Source organism: Propithecus coquereli, unplaced genomic scaffold (genome assembly GCF_000956105.1).
Source record: "Propithecus coquereli isolate 6110/MARCELLA unplaced genomic scaffold, Pcoq_1.0 Scaffold43, whole genome shotgun sequence".
NCBI lineage: Eukaryota > Metazoa > Chordata > Mammalia > Primates > Indriidae > Propithecus > Propithecus coquereli.
This window is the reverse complement of record NW_012150063.1, coordinates 3,840,230-3,846,740: the sequence shown is the minus strand read 5'-3', so window position 1 is coordinate 3,846,740 and position 6,511 is coordinate 3,840,230. Positions and strand designations below refer to the sequence as shown.

At 36.3% G+C, this 6,511-nt stretch overlaps 1 protein-coding gene across 2 annotated transcripts in view; it reads left to right on the top strand.

The window, feature by feature from the left end:
- MTA3 (metastasis associated 1 family, member 3) overlaps window positions 1–6,511 on the top strand; it is a 205,700-nt gene that overhangs the window by 112,022 nt on the left and 87,167 nt on the right. The window lies entirely within an intron of this gene.

The window sequence follows — 6,511 nt, the reverse complement described above, 5'->3', positions numbered from 1 at the left end:
AAGGATTTTGAACATTACATCAACTGAGTTGATAAAACAGCTACAGGATTTGAGAGGAGTGACTCCAATTTTGAAAGAAGTTCTACTGTGGGTAAAATGCTGTCAAACTGCATCACACACTACAGAGAAATCTTTTATGAAAGGAAGAGTCCACTGAGGTGGCAAAGTTCCCTGTTGTCTTATTTTAAGAAATTACCACAGCCACCATGACCTTTAGCACCCACCACCCTGATCAATCAGCAGCCATCAATATCCAGGTAAGATCCTCCACGGGCAAAAAGATTACAATTCACTGAAGGTTCAGATGATCATTAGCATGTTTTAGCAATAAAGTATTTGAAAGTTAAGGTATGGTATGTACATTTTTTTAAACATAATGCTATAAACGTGAATTTTATATGCCCTAGGAAACCAAAACATTTTCTGTGTTGCAGTGGTCTGGAGCTGACTGAACCTGCAGTATATCTGAGATATGCTTATATAACAAATAGCAATGGAAAATAATTTATTTTATCAATTACTCATTTGTGACTTCACCCTTTTACGAGTGTTATCATGTTTTTCTTTTAAATATAACTTTAAAAATGTTAGTGTTGTTGAACTTGTGTTTTGATGTGACATCCTCATGCCTTGAGTTTCTTATGTCCCTTTATGTCCTTTAGGTGAAGTGAACACTGGATCTCATGAACATTTTGGTGGGGATTTTGGCTGATCTAGGTTGTTTATGTACCAGAGGGATTCAAAGCTTTGCATTTTTAGAACAGATCTTCTTAATGAGACTTAATTAATTTTTTGTTCTCCCATCATGACTATGCACTTAAAATCTTTATTTTCTGATTTCAAAAGTAAAACACTCTTACTATTAAAACACTAAATAAGGTAGTGTATAATGTGGACAATGAATGCCATTCCCTTTCTTTCAGTCCAACCCCACATTTAATTACTATTATCATTCAGGGTATTTATTTGTTTTTTTCACACCTGGAGTCATAATCTGTCTCTAGAGGGTCCATGTGCAATGGCATCCTGCACATTGTCATTCTGCACCTGCTTCTTTCGGTTAATAGTGCATCTTTAGCATCTTCCTATCATTAGACTGATTTTATTTTTTTGTGGACTGTATAGTTCTTATAAATATCCATGGATGCACCATGGTTTTCATTTTCAGTCCCTTATTGATAAACTTGTAGTCATTCACATTTTTTGGTATTACAAATGGTGTTGCTAGAAAAGCTACACATACATTTATGTGGTGTAAATATTTTTCAAGGATAACTCCCTGGAAGTGAAATGTTGTGTACATCTTATATGTTCTTTCTGTTTTTGTTTTTTTTTCCTTACCATAGTGATGGAAAATATTTTACATATTAAAAATGCTCCTTTGCCTTTTAAAAAGGGTATGTTGATTCATGTATGAGAAAACCAAATACCTATACAACACTGCGTATAAGTGTCTCTCTTCCCCTGCCCTATTTTGTTTTATTTTATTTTATTTTGAGACAGAGTTTTACTCTGTCATCTGGGTAGAATGCAGTGGTGTCATCATAGCTCACTGTAACCGCAAACTTAATGGGCTCAAGCAATCCTCCTGTCTCAGCCTCCCAAGTAGTTGGGACTACAGGCGTGAGCCACTGCACCTGGCCTTGTTTTACTTGTAGATACAAATTGATAGGTCATTTTTTTTTTTAATGTTTAATACTCATGATTGTGCTTGCTCTAAGTTTTCTTTAGCTCATCTGTAAATTTCTTGTGCTTTTTCTAATTTGGTTACTTTCCATTATTTATTGGCAAGAGATTTTAATATTAAAGGAATTTGTCCTTTGTCCACAAGTATTGCAAATATTTCCCCTTCTTTATTACCTGATTTAAACAAATTTTAATAGTGATTTAAATTTAAGTTTATTTATTTTTTGTTATACCGAAGTTTAGAATTTATTATTTTTTCCTTTAAGGCCATCATGATTTATATTATGCACAGAATGGCCTCCACTTATGTTTGTGACATCTGATTATTAAAACATGTGAGCTCTTCCATTGGTTCTTCTCTCTCTTTACCTGGTCTTACTTCTCGAAAATGGATGCTGAAAAGTTAAATCAGCAGATACTCAGAATAGATTTTGTGCACAATAGCACACATTAATGCCAGTGGTGAGTAAATCACCACCACTGCGTGGCTGTAAATTATGCCTGACTGCAGATGTCTGTATTGTCATGTACTTATATACCATGTACTCATGTACTATGAGTACATGGTTAGTTGATAATGATTAAGCTTGGAGAACAGAAAACCATGTCTGTACTTAAATGTGTTTGGAAATTTTTTTGAATAGGTTGTGAGCAGTGAATAAGTTTATTATAGGTTGAGAGGTTATAGTTATTGACATCCTGATATGTGCAGCTTGTCTCCCATAACTAATTTTGGATGTTTATAGTTTTTAAAGTTTGATATTAGACTTCTAACACTATACCTAAATGTTTACTATTTATTATTCCATTAAAAAAACACTAAATTTTTAAATTTTATAAATGGTGCTGCAATGAGTTTCCTCTTATACAATGGATACTTGTGGACTCCACAGATACAACTGGAAAATAAGTTTCTAGAAGTAGAATTTCTAAGTCATAGAGCATGTGTGTTTTAAATTTCATAGAAAATGTCAAATTGTCTTTCAAGTTGTCATTTAAATGTGAATTTTTCCCTTGTTTTATTTAAGTTAGAATTTGTATGTAGTAAATCTCACCCTTTTTTAGTGTATAATTCTGTGAGTTTTTAACAAATGTGTATTCTCCTAGTTAAATAGTTCAGCAAATCCTTTGGTATACATACGTATACAGGCACCCAGCATAAGTCCTATTTCCTGAGAAGAATTTTATTACTCTTTGCTGAACTGTGATCTCTCCTTTCTTTGAACTCTGTAGGGTATGTCATTCACATAATCTTTTTGCTATTTTTATTATTTGATTTTTATAATTATGGACTGCCTAAGCTCTGGTCATGTGGTCTTCTCTCGAGCCCTGAGCATAAGCCTAGGCATATAGTAAGCCCATACATTTTTGCTTGTTGCTGGTGTAAAGTGCTGAACCAAGTAATGAAGTTGGGATGGTTCAAATAACAATGGGCAAAAAAAATAAGACCATGGAATCTCATAAGTTCCCATTTATTTAAAAAACTATTTAAATAAGATACTTGCCCCTGAAAAGCATAAAGATTGGGTATAATTTTAAGAGCAGTCTGGGTGTGGTGGCTAAGACCTGTAATCCAAGCACTTTGGGAGGCCAAGACAGGAGGATCACTTGAGGCCAAGAGTTGGAGATCAGCTGAGGGAAACAGAATGAGACTATGTTTCTAAAAAAAAAAAATAGGAAAAATTAACTGAGTGTGGTGGCATGTGCCTGTGGTCCCAGCTACTCGGGAGGCTGAAGCAGGAGGATCACTTGAACCGAGGAGTTTGGGGCTGTAGTGAGCTATGATTGTTCCACTGCCCTCCAGCCTGTGCGACAGAGGGAAACCCCTCCCCCCCCCAAAAAAAGAAACCACGGAAGCGTGTCTACCAAGCTAAGAATTGTTAAAAGTTACTATTTTAGGAAATGAAATAATAGGTAAAATGGAATAATTTATTCTAGAACCCTCAAAAAGGACTTGAGGTTCTTGAGGTTTATTTTATAGGTAGGGGCGATAATTCTTAACAGCTTGTGGCATTTGGGTAGTTATGCTAGCTATCTGACAGACATCTGTGTATTTAGAAATTGGGACTGAATATTCGTTAATATACTAGATCTTAGAGTTCATTAAATAGTGTTAATTGACTTTTAACAAGTTTCTCCTGGTATTCCTCTGGATGAGTGGTTTACAAACTGTATTCGGGCAACAGAAAGCTTTCTTTATATGAAATATTATGCAACATAACCTTAACTAAAGTAAGAAGAGTTGTTTTGGGTGAAGCGGGGAATAGGCCCCCATTGAGCCTCTCGAGGCACCCTGGTGTACTGCCAGACTCAGAGGATTACAAGTTAAAATCCGCTGATCAATACAGCACTTGACACCTCTTTCAGTCCCATCTCTTCATTACCCAGTCACAATCCCCAAATAAACTCTGTACAGTTAAAAGTACTTGTGGTGAATTCATGTCTCTCTGTGACCTGGCATAACAAAGGGGCTCCATTTGCTTTGCTTTTTTCCATTTTACAATCTTAAAATTTATCTTATTACAAACAACACAAAATGTAGTAGAAAATGCAATTATACAGTACTGGAAACAAAAGGTAGTAAACCCTCAGATCATCCCTCCTTAGCTGCTATTACACAGCGTTATTAGTGTAAACATGTTCTTGTACAGTGTTACATAAATATAGTGATCCATGAAATTATATTCTATGGAATATTCTATCGTGTGATAGATCCAAATTTATTTCATCTATCTCTCTTTTTTTGTTTTTTAGATAGGGTCTTGCTCTGTTGCTTGGGCTATAGTATAGTGGTGTCATCATAGCTCACTGCAGCCTCAGACTCCTGGGCTCAAGTGTTTCTCTTGCCTCAGCCTCCTGAGTAGCTGGGACTGCAGGTGTGCACCACCATGCCCAACTAATTTTTCTACTTTCTGTAGAGTTGGGGGCCTCACTATGTTGCTCAGGCTGGTCTTGAACTCCTGACCTCAAGCAATCCTCCTGCCTCGGCTTCCCAAAGTGCTAGGTTTACAATTGTGAGCCATTGCACCTGGCTATTTTATCTATCTCTTGTAAGTTTTATGGTAGGGCAAGTTTTCCCTAATTATTGCTTTTTAAAATTTCTTGGGGGTTGGTGTTCACATCATAAGCTTTCTTTCTTTCTTTTCTTTGAGACGGGGTCTTGCTCTATCACCCAGGCTGTGGTAGGATCATACCTCACTTTAACCTTGAATTCCTGGGCTCCAGTGGTCCTTCTGCTTTGGCCTCCCAATCCGCTGGGACTACAAGCGTGTGCCACCATATCTAGCTAATTTTTAAATTTTTTGTAGAGTTGGGGTCTCTCACTCTGTTGCCCAGGCTGGTCTTGATCCTTTCACCTTAGCTTCCCAAAGTGCTGGTAGTACAGGCATGAGCTACTGCACCCAGCTGTGTTTTTTTCTTGAAATTTATTATCTGTCAATTTTTTCTGTTCCAGATTTCACTAAGATTCTGGTTGACCTTGCATTAATATTATATTTTACTTTTGGAGCCATCGATCATTTTATGATATTGAGCAGCATGTAGATTTGTTTTTGAGGTGTTTATTCTATTCCAGTGGTTTGTCAGTTCTTGGTCTGATCTCTCGCAGTTTTAATTATAGAGGATTGGTAGTATGTGTTAATGTCTGGTAAGCCTAGTTCCTTCTGATAGCTCTCACTTTTCAGGGTTTTCCTATCCACTGCTGCATGCTGTTTTTTTGCAAATGAACTTTATGAGCTACTTGACTAGCTCCTAGAAAAAAGTCCTTCCTATTTTCATTGGGATTGCAGTTTAAGCTAATCTAGGGAGAATAGGCATTTTGATGATGGAATGTCCTAACCAGAAATAAAAAATGTCTTTCCCTTTCTTCAAGGCTACTTTTGGGTATTGTGGGAATGGGAATTGTTTTTTAAAATATAGTTTTAGTCATATAGGTTATAAATGTTTCTTATTTGTTTTTACATTTTATGACTTGTTATCTTTTTGTGTATTCATCTTTAACAAAGAAAAACACCAGATTTGTAGATTTTAGAGAAAATTACCAGTTTTTCATCATAAATGTAGAAGTTGTTTTAGACTCTTACTTCATCCTGAAACATTTAGCATATATTGAATGTTGCTTTTCACCTGTAATTAGGCAGCTGACTAGATGCGAGGTTTACAGAACTCCTCTTCTTTTTTCTAATTAATTTTTGGGGGAGATGGAATTAGAAGGCCAATAGGTATACCAACAGATAAAGTACACTTGAAAACCATGGACACTGCCATCACAGAAACTTCCATACATAGCTATCTGGTACCTGGTTGTAGGGAAATTAAATAGTAGAGAAAATATCATATTCAAGAACAGATGTTTAGGACTTGTTGGAATCTGTGCTTTACTAACCCTTTGATACTCCCAAGTGGCCAGATTCTAATTTGCATTGGCTTGCAATGTGGAACTGGAATTAATATCTTGGGTAGGTGGCAGCAGCAGCACCGTGCCAGAATATGTTACAGGCTTGCTTTCTTTCTGAACACGTCTTGATGAATTCTAGGAGATTGTTCTGGCATTTGTCTCACTAGGGAATAAATCTTCTTGTGTCTTTTGAATTTTTAAATTTATTTATGGCTACCTACCACCCAACAAACTCTAAAGATGTGTATATAGTTTGTAAATGAAGTAAAGTTTTCTTTGGGATTTTATTTTATTTATTTATTTTTTGAGACAGTCTCGCTCTGTTGCCTGGGCTAGAGTGCTGTGGCGTCAGCCTGGCTCACAGCAATCTCAAACTCCTGGGCTCAAGCAATCTTCCTGCCTCAGCCTCCCGAGTAGCTGGGACTATAG